Source organism: Eptatretus burgeri, chromosome 3, assembly GCF_056783735.1.
Source record: "Eptatretus burgeri isolate ZD-2024b chromosome 3, Ebu_testis_v1, whole genome shotgun sequence".
NCBI classification, from domain to species: domain Eukaryota; kingdom Metazoa; phylum Chordata; class Myxini; order Myxiniformes; family Myxinidae; genus Eptatretus; species Eptatretus burgeri.
This window is the reverse complement of record NC_140963.1, coordinates 24,162,139-24,181,630: the sequence shown is the minus strand read 5'-3', so window position 1 is coordinate 24,181,630 and position 19,492 is coordinate 24,162,139. Positions and strand designations below refer to the sequence as shown.

General features: G+C 41.8%; 1 long non-coding RNA gene across 1 annotated transcript in view; it reads left to right on the top strand.

Moving 5' to 3' along the window:
* The window catches only part of LOC147029561 (uncharacterized), a 51,489-nt gene extending 32,218 nt beyond the window's left edge, over positions 1-19,271 (top strand). The window contains exon 3 of the long non-coding RNA XR_015055727.1: positions 18,929-19,271. This is a non-coding gene — a long non-coding RNA (uncharacterized LOC147029561). The remainder of the gene's footprint in view (positions 1-18,928) is intronic.
* Positions 19,272-19,492: the final 221 nt, after the last annotated feature.

Sequence of the window (19,492 nt, the reverse complement as noted above, 5' to 3'; positions counted from 1 at the left end):
TTCCACGATGTACTCTCATGGACGAATTAAAGTATATCATCGAAATATGATTTCGGCTTTGAGGATCGAATGTCATCCAGATTAAATGAGTGTCGTAATCTGGAGTGAAATCTGATAATTTAAAGAAATAATGAGTCTTATATCTAAGCCGATATACCTATTTACTTTAAGTAAGCAAGGCTATGTACTCTCCTTCTCCATACATACACAAGAAAATGTGAAATTTCCAAAGCATAAAACTTATCTTTTTCTACTGTTTGGAGAATTATATTGAGTGAACAAAAGATTTAGGAATGTAACAAAAATTACCAGCTTCATTGAGCTGTATGATTTAATGCATTCATTGCTTGACACCGCACCCTGTTCTCCTCGAGGACTGCTTATCCAAAGCATCTGCCAGATCTGCGTCTATATTTTTGGAAGTTTCGCGAGGTGCTCTCCAGGAATCAAAGCAAATCTGGTGAAAAACGGACAGTTAAAATAAAATTATAATGTTTTGCGCGGACGGCCGAACCGATGTACCACATGACGTGTGCACAGATGAGTAGGTAACGTGGCGGATTATCTGCAATGTCTATTTCACAGGTGATTATACTTGCGATGTCTCCAAAGTTGTTCTACGTTAAACAGCAACTCTTTTTGAAGATAAAGCCATATTTGAACAAATTCATATAATTTATTTAACTGCTGCGGTCGTGGTGAAGACCAGCTTCAAAGTTAAAGGGATCATATGTGGTATGCATCCACAGCCTGGCAAGCCATTCCTTTTCAACCATTTATTTGGAGTGCTTGTTTGAGTGTTTAAACCACATGCCAAGCACCTTACAGTCGATAGCGGTACAGTTTGTGTCCAGATCAGGATGTACAGTCGGCACTTGTAAAGATTCATGTTTGTGCAAATCTCCTTGAAACGTCAAAATCAATGCAACATTGTTTTTTTTTAATTCGTTTATTGAAATTCCATCAAAACAAGGGTGAAAGCTACTCAAGGTTTTTGGGTTGTATACAGTACGTATTGTAGTCGGTAATCACACTGACACCAATCTGCCGATTATTGAAGAATTGCTGATATCGGCCAATCACTAAGTGTGTGTGTGTGTGTGTGTGTGTGTGTGTGTGTGTGTGTGTGTGTGTGTGTGTGTGTGTGTGTGTGTGTGTGTGTGTCCTCCATAGCTCCAAAACTATGAAAACTAGCAGCCTGAAACTTTGCATGCATCTATCCATAATTCCAGCAATGTGTGTGTGTGTGTGTGTGTGTGTGTGTGTGTGTGTGTGTGTGTGTCTGTGTGTGTGTGTGTGTGTGTGTGACTGCTGTTTCTCGACAACCACTGGTCCGATGTAATTGAAACTTGCCAGATATATTGCTGGGGACCTGAGTATGTGCCTTTTCAAGGTTTGATATTAATCGGACAAGTGCTTCCCAAGTTATGGCCATTTATTTACCAACCAATGACAGGACACGTTGCTGCGTGGGCGTGGCCGATGGGGTAGAGATCCTCAGCCGCGTTGTGTTGCCATGACGGGTTACAACGTACGGACTTCCGGATAGTGATGACTCACTGTATTCGAATAATTTCTCGATTTCTTATGCGCATTTATAGATAAACACAATTCCCCAATACAGTCGTCGTTTACTTTTACGTCGTTGAAAGTATTTTTTTTTTTTGTACGGCCATGCACGTACGGCCACGCGAGAGTGAAGGAACGTCCTGTGTGGTTGTTGAGGGAGGTAAACTTGATTTTAATTTGGATTTTAATTAACTCTGTGTGTGTAAGTATCACAGCAGTTGTTACATCAATACAAACGATAATTCGTGGAATGCATGTGAACATTCCGTAAGGGCACGCACCACTTCCGGATAGTGATGACTTAATGTATTCTAATAATTTCTCAATTTCTTATGCGCATTTATAGATAAACACAATGCCCCAATCCAGTCGGCGTTTACGAGAGCAAAGGAACGGCCTGTGTGGTTGTTTGAAAGTTTTTTTTGTTTTTTTTTTGGTTTACACATACGGCCACGCTCGTACGGGCACGTCCTAGTGATAAGAAAACTCCAAGGAAGTGCATAAAAAAATTTTGGTTTTGGGGTTCATTAAAACACCTCTTTTGAAGATAATTAACGGCCTTATTTAATTACATCCTTTATCATGGGCATCCTCGGTCACCACTCTCTATGGGGTCTTCAGGCGTATCCTTGGTAACCTCGCTGGGGTCTGAAGCCACCATGTTTTTGGCCTGCTCAAACATGCCTGACTTGGAACAGGCTGCAATGATTTCTTCATGATAATTTTATTTTTCTTCCCAATTTCCTCATTCATATTATCAAATGCCTGTTCAGCATAACTAAGAATCGCTGTATACATCACTTTTGTAAGTGCTATTGTTTTCAAATTAGTAGCTTGGAGCAATTTCATGCATTATATGATGCAATTTTCCACGATGTACTCTCATGGACGAATTAAAGTATATCATCGAAATATGATTTCGGCTTTGAGGATCGAATGTCATCCAGATTAAATGAGTGTCGTAATCTGGAGTGAAATCTGATAATTTAAAGAAATAATGAGTCTTATATCTAAGCCGATATACCTATTTACTTTAAGTAAGCAAGGCTATGTACTCTCCTTCTCCATACATACACAAGAAAATGTGAAATTTCCAAAGCATAAAACTTATCTTTTTCTACTGTTTGGAGAATTATATTGAGTGAACAAAAGATTTAGGAATGTAACAAAATTACCAGCTTCATTGAGCTGTATGATTTAATGCATTCATTGCTTGACACCGCACCCTGTTCTCCTCGAGGGACTGCTTATCCAAAGCATCTGCCAGATCTGCGTCTATATTTTTGGAAGTTTCGCGAGGTGCTCTCCAGGGAATCAAAGCAAATCTGGTGAAAAACGGACAGTTAAAATAAAATTATAATGTTTGCGCGGACGGCGAACCGATGTACCACATGACGTGTGCACAGATGAGTAGGTAACGTGGCGGATTATCTGCAATGTCTATTTCACAGGTGATTATACTTTCGATGTCTCCAAAGTTGTTCTACGTTAAACAGCAACTCTTTTGAAGATAAAGCCATATTTGAACAAATTCATATAATTTATTTAACTGCTGCGGTCGTGGTGAAGACCGGCTTCAAAGTTAAAGGGATCATATGTGGTATGCATCCACAGCCTGGCAAGCCATTCCTTTTCAACCATTTATTTGGAGTGCTTGTTTGAGTGTTTAAACCACATGCCAAGCACCTTACAGTCGATAGCGGTACAGTTTGTGTCCAGATCAGGATGTACAGTCGGCACTTGTAAAGATTCATGTTTGTGCAAATCTCCTTGAAACGTCAAAATCAATGCAACATTGTTTTTTTTAATTCGTTTATTGAAATTCCATCAAAACAAGGGTGAAAGCTACTCAAGGTTTTTGGGTTGTATACAGTACGTATTGTAGTCGGTAATCACACTGACACCAATCTGCCGATTATTGAAGAATTGCTGATATCGGCCAATCACTAAGTGTGTGTGTGTGTGTGTGTGTGTGTGTGTGTGTGTGTGTGTGTGTGTGTGTGTGTGTGTGTGTGTGTGTGTGTGTGTGTGTCCTCCATAGCTCCAAAACTATGAAAACTAGCAGCCTGAAACTTTGCATGCATCTATCCATAATTCCAGCAATGTGTGTGTGTGTGTGTGTGTGTGTGTGTGTGTGTGTGTGTGTGTGTGTGTGTGTGTCTGTGTGTGTGTGTGTGTGTGTGACTGCTGTTTCTCGACAACCACTGGTCCGATGTAATTGAAACTTGCCAGATATATTGCTGGGGACCTGAGTATGTGCCTTTTCAAGGTTTGATATTAATCGGACAAGTGCTTCCCAAGTTATGGCCATTTATTTACCAACCAATGACAGGACACGTTGCTGCGTGGGCGTGGCCGATGGGGTAGAGATCCTCAGCCGCGTTGTGTTGCCATGACGGGTTACAACGTACGGACTTCCGGATAGTGATGACTCACTGTATTCGAATAATTTCTCGATTTCTTATGCGCATTTATAGATAAACACAATTCCCCAATACAGTCGTCGTTTACTTTTACGTCGTTGAAAGTATTTTTTTTTTTTTGTACGGCCATGCACGTACGGCCACGCGAGAGTGAAGGAACGTCCTGTGTGGTTGTTGAGGGAGGTAAACTTGATTTTAATTTGGATTTTAATTAACTCTGTGTGTGTAAGTATCACAGCAGTTGTTACATCAATACAAACGATAATTCGTGGAATGCATGTGAACATTCCGTAAGGGCACGCACCACTTCCGGATAGTGATGACTTAATGTATTCTAATAATTTCTCAATTTCTTATGCGCATTTATAGATAAACACAATGCCCCAATCCAGTCGGCGTTTACGAGAGCAAAGGAACGGCCTGTGTGGTTGTTTGAAAGTTTTTTTTGTTTTTTTTTTGGTTTACACATACGGCCACGCTCGTACGGGCACGTCCTAGTGATAAGAAAACTCCAAGGAAGTGCATAAAAAAAAATTTTGGTTTTGGGGTTCATTAAAACACCTCTTTTGAAGATAATTAACGGCCTTATTTAATTACATCCTTTATCATGGGCATCCTCGGTCACCACTCTCTATGGGGTCTTCAGGCGTATCCTTGGTAACCTCGCTGGGGTCTGAAGCCACCATGTTTTTTGGCCTGCTCAAACATGCCCTGACTTGGAACAGGCTGCAATGATTTCTTCATGATAATTTTATTTTTCTTCCCAATTTCCTCATTCATATTATCAAATGCCTGTTCAGCATAACTAAGAATCGCTGTATACATCACTTTTGTAAGTGCTATTGTTTTCAAATTAGTAGCTTGGAGCAATTTCATGCATTATATGATGCAATTTTCCACGATGTACTCTCATGGACGAATTAAAGTATATCATCGAAATATGATTTCGGCTTTGAGGATCGAATGTCATCCAGATTAAATGAGTGTCGTAATCTGGAGTGAAATCTGATAATTTAAAGAAATAATGAGTCTTATATCTAAGCCGATATACCTATTTACTTTAAGTAAGCAAGGCTATGTACTCTCCTTCTCCATACATACACAAGAAAATGTGAAATTTCCAAAGCATAAAACTTATCTTTTTCTACTGTTTGGAGAATTATATTGAGTGAACAAAAGATTTAGGAATGTAACAAAAATTACCAGCTTCATTGAGCTGTATGATTTAATGCATTCATTGCTTGACACCGCACCCTGTTCTCCTCGAGGGACTGCTTATCCAAAGCATCTGCCAGATCTGCGTCTATATTTTTGGAAGTTTCGCGAGGTGCTCTCCAGGGAATCAAAGCAAATCTGGTGAAAAACGGACAGTTAAAATAAAATTATAATGTTTGCGCGGACGGCGAACCGATGTACCACATGACGTGTGCACAGATGAGTAGGTAACGTGGCGGATTATCTGCAATGTCTATTTCACAGGTGATTATACTTTGCGATGTCTCCAAAGTTGTTCTACGTTAAACAGCAACTCTTTTGAAGATAAAGCCATATTTGAACAAATTCATATAATTTATTTAACTGCTGCGGTCGTGGTGAAGACCGGCTTCAAAGTTAAAGGGATCATATGTGGTATGCATCCACAGCCTGGCAAGCCATTCCTTTTCAACCATTTATTTGGAGTGCTTGTTTGAGTGTTTAAACCACATGCCAAGCACCTTACAGTCGATAGCGGTACAGTTTGTGTCCAGATCAGGATGTACAGTCGGCACTTGTAAAGATTCATGTTTGTGCAAATCTCCTTGAAACGTCAAAATCAATGCAACATTGTTTTTTTTAATTCGTTTATTGAAATTCCATCAAAACAAGGGTGAAAGCTACTCAAGGTTTTTGGGTTGTATACAGTACGTATTGTAGTCGGTAATCACACTGACACCAATCTGCCGATTATTGAAGAATTGCTGATATCGGCCAATCACTAAGTGTGTGTGTGTGTGTGTGTGTGTGTGTGTGTGTGTGTGTGTGTGTGTGTGTGTGTGTGTGTGTGTGTGTGTGTGTGTGTGTGTGTGTTTTGTTCATAAAGCATAACATTTTCTCTCTGCTAACTCCCCTCACCCCACCCATCTCTCTCTCTCTCTCTCTCTCTCTCTCTCTCTCTCTCTCTCTCTCTGTCCGTCTCTCTCTCTCTGTCCGTCTCTCTCTCTCTCTCTCTCTCTCTCTCTCTCTCTCTCTCTCTCTCTCTCTCTCTCTCTCTCTCTCTCTCTCTCTCTCTCTCTCTCTCTCTCTCTCTCTCTCTCTCTCTCTCTCTCTCTCTCTCTCTCGTTCATCTCAGGGTGGTGTTTGGCTCCGGACGTTTCCAGGTGGAGTTTGTCTCCAGATGTGTACAGACAGAGTTTGTTTCCAGATGTGTCTGGGCAGTGTTTACCTACAAGGGGTAATTAGCTCCAGACATGTTTGAACGGAGTTTGTTTCCGGACGTGTTCAGGCAGTGTTTGTCTTTGCACATGTCCAGGTGGTGTTTGTTTCCGGACGTGTCTGAGCGGTGTTTGTCTCCAGGCGGTGTTTGTCTCCGAACGTGTCTGGATGGTGCTTATGTTTGGACAGGAGTTTTCTCTGGACATGTCCAGGTGGTATTTGTCTCCTGGCAGTGTTTGTCTCCGGACGTGTCTGAGCAGTGTTTGTTTCTGGACTGCATTTATCTCTGGATATGTCCAGGTGGTGTTTGTGTCTGTGTGGTATTTTTAGTATGACTGGTAGAAAATGGATTTCAGACATTTTTTTTTAATCTTCACTGTTATTCTATGCAGAAGTATAAATGAGACAGTTTGAATTGTAATTAATGCTCCACCACATGTCTGCCTTCCCTTTCTCTCACCTCTCACTGCCTTCTGTGGAAGAAATGCATTCAATTTCCACTCAGCTTCAGCAAACAAAGGAGATTGTTTAATTACGTACATGCGCACATATGGGAGAGAAAATAATCCTTCAATGAAACTCTCCCTCAAGAAAAAAACCCTCAACCCAAGTCTTCTATATTGAGTGGGGGAAATGATTGAACAAGCAGGATAAAAGAGAAATAGCTTTTCATCTGTTAAAGAGTAACTATTCCCCTAGTTTGAAATCAAAATAACTGCTTTCTGCGACTGGGAAAGGGTTGGGACAGAGTCTAAACAATGTTGGCAAGGCCCAAGTACAGCCAACCAGAAAAGAGCATTAAAGCCCCTTCGAGGTTCTACAGGGTTTGGAGGTACAGACTGTTACACAGATCAAGGGAGTAACACATTACTTCGACATTCTCAGCATTGATAAAGAACATTACATTGACTAGCGCTGCTCACAGAACCTCGACAACTTTTACAATGCATCAACACAAAAAGGCCATGCATTATATTCATTAAATTTGTGAACTAAATAAGAAATATCTAAAGTTATGTTCAGTCATGGACTAATTAATATACTTAAGTATTCCTGGAACTTATGCAACATTTCAGGTTGTTCCATAGTTTGAATCAAAAAATGACAAATCAATATCAACAGAAGGCAGATGTGTGTTTTACAGAAAGCAAATATAACAGAATACATGGATAATCATATTTAAAATGGAGTCCTCTCAAATGCAGCATTTTACCAAAGTTCAAATAATATTTTATGAGTGAGGAACAATGTCTTTATTCATACACACTTTGGGCTAGCAACACCAATTACAAATGCTGAAAGAGGAAATGTTCGACACTTTCCTTCCCCTATCCTGCTTCACTCTCCCTCCCTCATCGCTTCCTCACCCCTCCTCACTCCTCCTCCCTCCTCGCGCCCCCACCCCTCCTCCGTCTTTCCTGCTCGCTTCAAAATATATATATATATATATATATATATATATATATATATATATATATATATATATATATATATATATATATATATATATATATATATATATATTAGCCTGGTGTTGGCGTAGTGGTTAGGGTAGCGACTTGGGATCCAAAAGGTCCTGAGTTCAAGCCCCGTTGGCCGCTTGAATTAATACACACCAGGAGGTTGACTCTGCCTGTCATCCTTCCGAGGTCGGCGAAGTGAGTACCAGTGTACTGGGCCCGGTGTATGCCCCGGTTAGAATAGGTGTACCATATCCCTGTGTTGTAAGAGGCGACCAGGGTTGCGTCAGAAAGGGCATCCGGCGTAAAAACTAAGCCAAATCACTATGCGGATCATACGAATGATCCGCTGTGGCGACCCCTAACAGGAGCAGCCGAAAGAATAAGATATATATATATATATATATATATATATATATATATATATATATATATATATATATATATATATATATATATATATATATATATATGTGTGAATTGAGATAGAAATATATATATATATATATGTATTTATATCTACCTCTACACATATATATGTATTTATAACTACATATATATATATATATATATATATGTAGTTATATTTATAACTACATATATATATATATATATATATATATATATATAACTACATATATATATATATATATATATACATATATATATATATATATATATATATATATATATATATATATATATATATATATATATATATATATATATATATATATATATATACATATATATTTATATACAGATCTGGAAAAAAATAAGAGACCACTCCAAAAATAATTTAAATCAGCATCTCCACATGTATGACAGCCATTCCATTCCAGTGTCCAACACAGGACATTCCAACACAGGCACACCTCATTCTACTTAGTGAGGGACTGATTCGGTGATCACCTGAACCTAATCTTATTGAACAAGGAAAAGTATAAAAACCACTGTTGTGGTCATCACTATCCTCTTGCAATAGGACCAGCTGGATGGCAAAAACAGTGCTAGTAGTGCCTCAAAAGTAATTGGAATCAAAAAAAAAATAACTATTGACCATGCCAAAAGAGTTCAAACGAAAAGTTTTGAGTGAGGAAAAGAAGGGTTCAATTCTGGCTTTACTGGCAGAGGGATACAGTGAGCGTCACGTTGCTTCCATCCTTAAAATTTCAAAGACGGCGGTTCATAAGAACAAGGTCAAGCAGCAGACATTGGGGACAACAAAGCTACACACTGGCAGAGGGCGAAAACGACTTTCCACTGACCGGGATGACCGCCAACTCATTCGAATGTCACTCAACAAACGTAGGATGACATCAAGTGACCTACAAAAAGAATGGCAAACGGCAGCTGGGGTGAAGTGCATGGCGAGGACGGTTTGAAACAGGCTCCTAGGGGCAGGGCTGAAGTCGTGCAAAGCTAGAAAAAGTCCTTCATCAATGAGAAGCAAAGGAGAGCCAGGCTGAGGTTTGCAAAAGACCATAAGGATTGGACCATTGAGGACTGGAGTAAGGTCATATTCTCTGATGAGTCCAATTTTCAGCTTTGCCCAACACCTGGTCGTCCAATGGTTAGACAGAGACCTGGAGAGGCCTACAAGCCACAGTGTCTCGCACCCACTGTGAAATTTGGTGGAGGATCGATGATGATCTGGGGGTGCTTCTGCAAGACTGAATCGGGCAGATTTGTCTTTGTGAAGGACTCATGACTCAAGCCACGTACAAGGTTGGACTCAAGCCATGGAAGAACACTTCCTTCCTTCTGCTCTGACAATGTTCCCCAACTCTGAGGTTTGGTTTTTCCAGCAGGACAATGCTCCATGCCACACAGCCAGGTCAATCAAGGTGTGGATGGAGGACCATCAGATCAAGACCCTGTCATGGCCAGCCCAATCTCCAGACTTGAACCCCATTGAAAACCTCTGGAATGTGATCAAGAGGAAGATGGATGGTCACAAGCCATCAAACAAAGCTGAGCTGCTTCAATTTTTGTGCCAGGAGTGGCATAAAGTCACCCGACAGCAAGTGAAAGACTGGTGGAGAGCATGCCAAGACGCATGAAAGCTGTGATTGAAAATCAGGATTATTCCACAAAATATTGATTTCTGAACTCTTCCTCAGTTAAAACATCAGTATTGTGTTGTTTAAAAATGAATATCCAATATCCAAAAATGAATATCCTCATCCAAACTCTCTCTTCCTCTTATGTGGTGACTTCAATTGTCATCACGCCAGTTGGCTCGGTGTGGGTACCTCTCTCACCTGCCATGGCACCTCAGCAAAAGCTTTCTGCGACTCATTGGGACTGACTCAATCGGTCAACTTCCCGACCCGGATCTCAACCAATGGTACTCCATCTCTTCTGGATCTGATTTTGACAAATTTCCCTGACAATATCTGCTGCTCTTCCTTCGCTCCAATTGGTTCTTCTGACCACGTCCTTGTCAAAGTGGACATCTCTCTGGCTGTTATCAGAGAACCACCTCACCGCCGTCGAGTCTGGCATTTCACTCAAGCCGACTGGCAGGGTCTCTGAGCAGCCATCAAACTTACAGACTGGTCTCCTATCACTACTTTCTCAAACATCAACTCATCCTGGGAATTCTTTCAAAGAAACTTGCTCTCCCTCATGCACAGATTTATCCCCTCTCGTGTTCAGTTGTCTTACCCTTCCTCCCGCCCTTGGTTTACTGAAGCTTGTGGCGAGGCAGTTGTCCTGAAACAACTTGCCTTTGCCTCATGGAAAGCAAACCCAACTGAGGGCAATCTCAGTTCTTTCCACAAAGCTCGGAACAAGTGTGTATCTACCCTCAGGAGAGCCAGAAAACAACATCTTTCTCATCTCAAGTCTGAACTCTCAAACCTCTCTCCCTCCTCAAAATCCTGGTGGCGTTTAATCAAATCTGTTTCTGGTGTTTGTTCCCCCTCCATCCCCTCCCTTACCTCAAATGGCCGCACTGCTGATTCCACACGTGATAAATCTGAATGTCTAAACTCGGTGTTTGCAGCTAAATCTTGTGTCCTAAACCCATCACTATCTCTACCCACTTTACCCAGTCGCACCCAACTGTCCCTGGACTCTGTATCCTTTTCTCCTGACAAGGTGGAGAGCTTGCTTTCAAACCTCGAGTCAGATTCTGCAACCGGTCCAGATGGCATCAGCCCACGTGTCCTCAAAGCCTGCTCTTCTGCTCTTGCTCACCCTCTCTCTGTTCTATTCACCCTCTCATTTGCTCAAGGTCATCTGCCATCTGCTTGGAAATCTGCTAACATCACTGCCCTGCATAAAAAGGTGCAAAAACAGATCCCTGTAACTACAGACCAATCAGCCTTCTCCCAATCATCAGCAAGGTTATGGAATCCATCATCGCTTCAGACATGAAATCCTTCCTCTTCTCCAATGGCTTGATTTCCAATCATCAATTTGGTTTCAGACCAGGTCACTCTACCCTGGATATGCTGCTTCTGCTCTCCCATCAATGGATGGAGGTCCTCAATGCCAGACAGGAAATCCGAGCCGTATCCCTGGACATATCACGTGCTTTTGACACAGTCTGGCACCCTGCCCTACTCACCAAACTCTCTTCCCATGGTATTCAAGGCCATCTCCACTCATGGCTCGCAGACTTCCTCTCCTGTCGCAGTCAACGTGTGGCCCTAAATGGAGTTCTTTCATCCCCTCTTCCTGTGCAGGCTGGAGTTCCTCAAGGTAGCGTTCTGGGCCCTGTTCTTTTTCTGGTTTTCATCAATGATCTCTCGGACTCTCTGGAAAATCCTCTATTTCTCTTTGCCGACGACTCCACCCTCTGCCGTACAATCTGTCATCCCTCAGACCGGCAAGCAGCAGCTTCTTCACTCACTGCAGATCTGGATAAAATCACAAACTGGTCCAACACGTGGAACATGTCTTTCAATCCAGACAAATCTCACACTCTCACTATGTCTCTTCGAAAGGACCGTTTACAAAACCCCCCCATCCACTTTCTCAACAATCCTCTATAAAAAGTCTTTTCTTTCAAGCTTCTAGGTCTCACTATCTGCCATGACCTTTCCTGGAAAAGTCACATTTCCAAACTCGCCTCAAAAGCCAGTCGCCGACTGGTAATCCTCCGTCGTGCTAAGTCCTTCCTCGGCACTCTTGAGCTCCTGAGCACTTACAAAGCTTTTGTCCGTAGCCTGATGGAGTACTGCTCTCCCCTCTGGGCTGGTGCTCCTGCCTCCCACCTTTCTCGGCTTCACGCTGTCGAAACCAGGGCTTTTAAGATCATCGGCATCTCCCGCAATGAAGCTGAGTCTTTGGGCCTCTCACTCAATCACCGCAGGTTGGTCGGTGGTCTTTCTGTCTTCTACCGACTCCTCTCCAGCCTTGCCCCCCCTGCTCTCTCTGCGATTTGTCCCCACCACATTTCCACAGGGCGCTCAAGGTCCGCCAACAACCCCCTTCTGGTAAAACTACCAAAATCACGAATCACTGCTCATCTTCACTCTTTCATTCCTCTTTTTTCCCGCCTTTGGAATAAACTTCCTCACTCTATTCTTTCCCATTCTTCCCTCCAGGCTTTCAAAACAGCTGTTCACCACCACCTCTTATCTTCCCCCATCCAAATCCTCGATCTTTTCTACCCCCGATAATCCACCCAAGCCCACTTCCTTCAATTCTCCTGCTTTCCTTCCTGAAAGTCCCTGAAATGTCCATCTTCTCTTTGCCATGTTCCCCGTCCCATCCCCATCCCTCTCCCTTCCACAGTTCACCGAATGTGTCTGTTCCCCACTGTTTTGTCCCTTCCACTCCCGCCCCTCGTCTCATGCCTCCTTGCTGTGAGTTGTGTGTTTGCTCTCATACGAGCCTCGACCAAGGTATACAAAAAAAAAAAAAATATGAACTTGTTTTGTTTGTATTATTTGATGTCTGAAAACATTGAATATTTGTTGTTATTTTGACCAGTTGTCATTTTCTGCAAATAAATGCTCTAAATGACAATTTTTTTTATTCGGAATTTGGGAGAAATGTTGTCAGTAGTTTTTAGAATAAAACAAGAAAGTTCATTTCTCAAACACAAACCTATAAATAGTAAAACCAGAAAAACTGATCATTTTGCAGTGGTCTCTTAATTTTTTCCAGAGAAATGTATATATATATATATATATATATATATATATATATATATATATATATATATATATATATATATATATATATATATATATATATATATATATATATATATATATACACACACGTGTGTGTGTGTCATCGTGGGGTGTGCTTACACATTGCGCAAGCGAACAAACCGCTTTCCCATTGTCTCGGGTTGCTCACCTGCATTTGATTTTTCATTTATTTATATTTTCATTTTTGGATGCTTTCCGACAGTTCTGTGATTGTTCCTGGTGCATCGGCTTCGATGTCCAGCAGCACGTCAAATTTCAGCTTTCTTCATCACCGGGAAGGAACCGATCTTTAATATCAGTCAGTGGTTCGGAAGATATATATATATATATATATATATATATATATATATATATATATATATATATATATATATATGAACACCCCCAATGTCCCTCCAGCCAAAACTGCTGTGTAAAGCAACCAAGAAGGCCCACACAAGCAAAGCACAATGCTGTATCAAACCCTTACCAGAGTTCCTCCACAGCGATAAAGACATTCACAAATAGGACACACATGAGAATCCCAATGCGACACCCCACCCCCCCCCCCACCTCAGCTTCCGCAACGGTTTCATCGCTTATTGGCGAATCATCAGCAACAGCGCAGACAGCAATGCATACCAATGAGGCCCCAAAGCATGTACCACATGCAAATGCCAAAAGCAGTCAATATATAAAAAAATAAAAAAAGACCCACCCACACCTCTCACCAGTGAATGCAGGGAATAGCCAATCAGTCCTCATCTTATCAACTAAACCCAGGTGGCTGGGATTATAGAAATACAATAACATCTCCCATGTTCCTCCAGCTGAAACTGCTGCATAAAGCAACCAAGAAGGCCTGCACAAGGTAAGCAATATGCTGTATCAAACATTTCCCAGAGTTCCTCCACAGCTATAAAAACATTCACAAACAGTACACACATGAGATTTTTTTCTTTTTTGAGAATGGAGGGAATAGCCAATCTTTCTTTATTTCTGCCACCCAGAAAATTGTTCCTACTAATGCAAACCATTCAACCAGAAGGCATGTGATGTCATCGGCATTGGACTGTGTCCAATGGGGATCGGTGGAGTGCTCGTCACACTCCACATGTTTCGATTTTCCTGCCGACCACATCACGCGCCTTCTTGTTGAATGGTTTGCAAGAGCAGGAACAATCACGTGGGTGGCAGATGGATGGTTGTTCTGTGCGGATTATGTGGTTTTACCGTGTGAGACATAATCCATGGCAATGCTCACCATAACAGTCAGAAGGTGCATCTGATACATTTGTTGATGTGTGTGTGCGTGTGCATATACACACTACCGGTCAAAAGTTTGAGAACATCCCCATTTTTCCAGTTTTTACTGAAATTTAAGCAGTTTAATGTTTCACTGTACTCTGGAATTAAAGCATAGAACAAACAAAACAATTGCAGATAAAAAAGAAATCACGGAATCGTTTTGTTGAATAAAATTTAATCTAAATTTTTGACTTGTCAAAGTAGCCACCTTTTGCAGATATAACAGCCGAACATACTCGAGGCATTCTTTCTACAATGGAAATCAAATATTGTTCGGAAAGTTCTTCCCAAGACTGTTGCAGAAGTTCCCACAAATGTGTTGCACTTGTTGGTTGCTTTGCTTTCACCCTTCTGTCCAGTTCATCCCAAACCAGCTCGATGGGGTTCAAGTCTGGAGACTGTGCTGGCCATTCCATGATTTGAAGCCTCCCATCTTGTTCTTTTCTTCTATGGAGTTCTGACATAGCCTGGGGGTATGTTTTGGGTCATTAACTTGCTGGAGGATGAACCTCTGACCAACTAGGTGTAGAACAGAGGGTGCTGCATGGCACTGCCAAATGTTGTGGTAGTCCTTTTTGTTCAAGGTGCCAGTCACTCTGTGCAAGTCGCTGACTCTGGATCCAGCAAAAGAGCCCCAGATCATCACGCTTCCTCCTCCATGTTTGAGAGTTGGTGTCACACACTGAGGAACCATCATTTTGCCTCCTCGATGGTGTACAAAAGCCCTGCATGATGAACCGAAGATTTAAAATTTTGATTCCTCGGTCCATAAGACCTTCTTCCAGTTTTCAGTAGTCCACTGGCGGTGCTTCATGGCCCAGGCAAGCCTCTTTTTCTTATTTTGCCATCTTAGCAATGACTTTCTTACTGCCACTCAACCTGTCAAACCTGCAGCTCGAAGTCTTCTAATCGCAGTTGAAACTGAGACTTCCTTACTTCGATCAGTGTGAAAGGCCCTGTCACACCTTGACGTTTTAGCCAGCGTATGGCAAGATATCAAAATGTACGTAAAATGCTGGCGTACGCTGAACTATTGATGTTTATTTCCAGTTTTGCATGTATTCATAACGAGTTGGACGTATGCATAACGTATTAGTAACATACACAGAACGTTTCGATAACATATAGATAACTTATATCAACGAATGCTGAGCGTGTTGTCGGCGTTCGCAACCTATGCCCAACGATAGTCTAACTTATGCATAGCGCGGCAGCGTATCGCCGATGATCACGTGGCGTAGTCTATTAAAAGGCTGCGGCTCGACGATTCAAATCATAACCGCACTAGACATCAAAGTGTCAAGCCGCTCGCTGTCACACCTTGACGTTTTAGCCAGCGTATGCCGACGTATGAAAAATTTGCGGAATACACTGGCACACGTTGAATATGTTATGGGTAAGTTTTGTATACGTTAAGAGCATGCAGAAGCACGCTGGCATACGTCATAGTATGCCTAGTATGTCGACAAATTTTCAGCATGTTGAAAATTTTTTAACGTATGCCAGCGTATGACACACGTTCCGCATACGCTGGCCATAAGTTGTAGGCACGTTACGCGATCGTTGACACACGTCGACACACGTTACTTGTAAGTTACTCATAAGTCGAAACACGTCGAAGTAATGTTTAGCATCAGTGTTCCAGACTCCCTGGTTTTTTTTTTTTTCTTCGGCATGATGTTGATGTTGACACTTTGATTTCTAGTGCGGTTTTGATTTAAATCGTTGAGCGGCAGCCTTTTAATCATATTATATTATAATCGCACTCGAAATCGAAGTGTCAACATCACCGTCATACCGAAGAAAAAAAAAAAACCAGGGAGTCTGGAACACTGACGCTAAACATTACCTCGACGTGTTTCGACTTATGAGTAACTTACAAGTAACATGTGTCAACGATCGCGTAATGTGCCTACAACACTTTACTCATAGGTTAGAAATAAGTTTCGGGTACGCTAAACATTACCTCAACGTGTTTTGACTTATGAGTAACTTACAAGTAACGTGTGTCCACGTGTGTCAACGATCGCGTAACGTGCCTACAACTTATGGCCAGCGTATGCGGAATGTGTGAGTCATACGCTGGTATACGTCGAAAAATTTCAAGCATGTTAAAATTTGTCGATGAGCTTGGCGTACTACGACGTATGCCAGTGTGCTCTTCACGTATTCAAACTTACCCATACGTATTCGACGTGTGCCAGCGTTTTAGACAAATTTTTCATACGTCGGCATACGCTGGCTAAATCGTCAAGGTGTGACAGGGCCTTAAGCTGTGCTTGAAGCTGCTGTCCTGTGAGCCACCTATCACGCAAGCTGTTGACTCTCAGAAACTTCTCTTCTGATTGTGTTGCGGATCTGCCAGACCTCTTCCTGTCAGAGTTTCCTCCAGTTTCCAAGTGCCTTTTGATGGTGGAGGAAACTGTACTCACTGACACCTTGGCCACTTTGAAATTTCTCCAAAGGAAAGACCTGCACTTTTAGGGGTTATAATGGTCTGTCTCTCTTCCTTTGTTAATTTGTTTTTCTCACCATTATGATATCAATACAGTGGGGAGAACAAGTATTTGAATCACTGCGGATTTTGCAGGTTTTCCCACTTACAAAGCACGTAGAGGTCTGTAAGTTTTTATCATAGGTACACTTCAACTGTGAAAGACGGAATCTAAAACAAAAATCCTGAAAATCACATTGTATGATTTTTAAATAATTAATTTGCATTTTATTGCATGAAATAAGTATTTGATCACCTACCAACCAGTAAGAATTCCGGCTCTCACAGACCTGTTAGTTTTGTCTTTAAGAAGCCCTCCCATTCTCCATCATTACCTGTATTAACTGCACCTGTTTGAACTCGTTATCTGCATAAAAGACAGCTGTCCACAATCAATCAATCAGACTCCAACCTCTCCACAATGGGCAAGACCAGAGAGCTGTCTAAGGACATCAGGGACAAAATTGTAGACTTGCACAAGGCTGGGATGGGCTACAGGACAAGAGGCAAGCAGCTTGGTGAGAAGGCAACAATTGTTGGCGCAATTATTAGAAAATGGAAGAAGTTCAAGAAAAAAGTCAATCTCGCTCGATCTGGGGCTCCATGCAAGATCTCACCTCGTGGAGCCTCAGTGATCATGAGAAAGGTGAGGGATCAGCCCAGAACTACACGGCAGGACCTGGTCAATGACCTGAAGAGAGCTGAGACCACAGTATCAAAGAAAACCATAAGTAACACACTACGCCGTCATGGATTAAAATCCTGCAGCGCACGCAAGGTCCCTCTGCTCAAGCCAGCGCATGTCCAGGCCCGTCTGAAGTTTGCCAATGACCATCAGGATGATCCAGAGGAGGAATGGGAGAAGGTCATGTGGTCTGATGAGACCAAAATAGAGCTTTTTGGTTTAAACTCCACTCGCCGTGTTTGGAGGAAGAAGAAGGATGAGTTCAACCACAAGAACACCATCCCAACCGTGAAGCATGGAGGTGGAAACATCATTCTTTGGGGATGCTTTTCTGCAAAGGGGACAGGACGACTGCACCGTATTGAGGGGAGGATGGATGGGGCCATGTGTCGCGAGATCTTGGCCAACAACCTCCTTCCCTCAACAAGAGCATTGAAGATGGTGCGTGGCTGGGTCTTCCAGCATGACAACGACCGAAACACACAGCCAGGGCAATAAGGAGTGGCTCCGTAAGAAGCATCTCAAGGTCCTGGAGTGGCCGAGCCAGTCTCCAGACCTGAACCCAATAGAAAATCTTTGGAGGGAGCTGAAAGTCTGCATTGCCCAGCAACAGCCCCGAAACCTGAAGGATCTGGAGAAGATGTGTATGGAGGAGTGGGCCAAAATCCCTGCTGCAGTCTGTGCAAACCTGGTTAAGAACTATAGGAAACGTCTGATCTCTGTAATTGCAAACAAAGGTTTCTGTACCAAATATTAAGTTCTGTTTTTCTGATGTATCAAATACTTTTTTCATGCAATAAAATGCAAATTAATTATTTAAAAATCATACAATGTGATTTTCAGGATTTTTGTTTTAGATTCCGTCTTTCAGTTGAAGTGTACCTATGATAAAAATTACAGACCTCTACGTGCTTTGTAAGTGGGAAAACCTGCAAAATTGGCAGTGTATCAAATACTTGTTCTCCCCACTGTATACTACTTCCTGCAGTGCAATATTGTCCAAATAATGCTTCAGAGGGTGGAACAACACAGTCTGTTCCAACACTGCTTTTATACAGACTGAGGGTTTGTAACTAATCAACAGAAGTTGGGACACCTGTCGGAATTGTTTGCATCAACTTTCAAGGCTTAATTTACTTCCATTGCTGCAAAGCAGCCACAGTTGCTAACCCATCACTTGTTCCTTGTAAAGGGCCTTTTTAACAACTCTGAAATTGACATTACTTTTCAGTTTTTGGTAACCTAAACTTTCTTTTTTAACCTCTGGCAGTTTAACGCTTAGCATTGTACCATTTCAGGTTATTCACTGGACTTGAACTGATTAAATTTCAGTAAAAACTGGAAAAAATCAATTCCACATCAACTCCACAATATACATTTCTATCCTTGAGGATGGGCTTCTCCCTGTCTTCTCCACTGGTCAGATGGTCAAAAACAACACTGTTCATGGAAGATGGAGCTCCATGCCACACTGTGAAAAAGACCAAAGAATGGCAGGACAGAAATGGGATCAAGCATCTTCCACGGCCAAGTCAGTCTCCTGACATGAATCCCATTGAACACCTCTGGGCCAGATTGGATCGAGCTGAGGGGAAAAATTTCCAGGAAACCAACATCACAGGCAGAATTGCTAAACCTTTTGCGTGAAACCTGGGCAGAAATCCCACAAGAGAAAATTTTGGAACCCATTACTTCTATGCCTGAAAGAGTAAAAAAGTTGAAATCTGCAAATGGCAAGTCTACAAAATACTATTGTACGTATTAAAATGGACGAAATGTACTTCAAATGTTCAATAAATAAATTCTTTAAAAATCATGGTGACTATTTACTTCTGTCATGTCTCTGTACATACATATAGTAAAATTGGTGGGGTTACATGCAGGTCGAAGGAGCTGAGTCAGGTATTGGGTTGAAGGATCATCGAGAGCGAGATCGATGATGGGTTGTGGGTCAAAGGGAGGTGAGTGGCTAATGAAGGGGGAGTCAG